The 976-nt window shown below is 20.3% G+C and overlaps 1 long non-coding RNA gene across 1 annotated transcript in view; it reads right to left on the bottom strand.

Moving 5' to 3' along the window:
* Window positions 1-723, bottom strand: part of LOC127910943 (uncharacterized) — a 2,583-nt gene extending 1,860 nt beyond the window's left edge. The window contains exon 1 of the long non-coding RNA XR_008076969.1: window positions 1-723. This exon is cut by the window's left edge and continues 564 nt beyond it. This is a non-coding gene — a long non-coding RNA (uncharacterized LOC127910943).
* Window positions 724-976: the final 253 nt, after the last annotated feature.

Genomic DNA, 976 nt, shown 5'->3' with positions numbered 1-976 from the left:
TACAATACAATACATTACATTATAATACATTACAATACAATACATTACAATACAATACATTACATTACAATACAGTACATTACAATACAATACATTACATTATAATACATTACAATACAGTACATTACAATACAATACATTACATTATAATACATTACAATACAATATGTTACAATACAATACATTACAATACAATACATTACAATACAGTACATTACAATACATTACAATACATTACAATACATTACAATACAGTACATTACAATACAATACATTACATTATAATACATTACAATACAATACATTACATTATAATACATTACAATACAATATGTTACAATACAATACATTACAATACAGTACATTACAATACAATACATTACATTATAATACATTACAATAGAGTACATTACAATACATTATAATACATTACAATACAATATGTTACAATACAATACAGTACATTACAATACAATACATTACAATACATTATAACACATTACAATACATTATAACACATTACAATACAGTACATTACAATACATTATAACACATTACAATACAGTACATTACAATACAATACATTACATTATAATACATTACAATACAATATGTTACAATACAATACATTATAACACATTACAATACAGTACATTACAATACAATACATTACATTATAATACATTACATTATAACACATTACAATACAGTACATTACAATACAATACATTACATTATAATACATTACAATACAATATGTTACAATACAATACATTACAATACAATACATTACAATACAGTACATTACAATACAATACAATACATTACAATACAATACATTACAATACAATACATTACAATACATTATAATACATTACAATACAGTACATTACAATACATTACAATACATTACATTACAATACATTACAATACAATACATTACAATACATTATAACACATTACAATACAGTACATT

This window comes from Oncorhynchus keta, chromosome 23 (assembly GCF_023373465.1).
Source record: "Oncorhynchus keta strain PuntledgeMale-10-30-2019 chromosome 23, Oket_V2, whole genome shotgun sequence".
NCBI lineage: Eukaryota > Metazoa > Chordata > Actinopteri > Salmoniformes > Salmonidae > Oncorhynchus > Oncorhynchus keta.
Note: the sequence above shows the minus strand (reverse complement) of the source record. Positions and strands in the feature narration are given on the sequence as shown.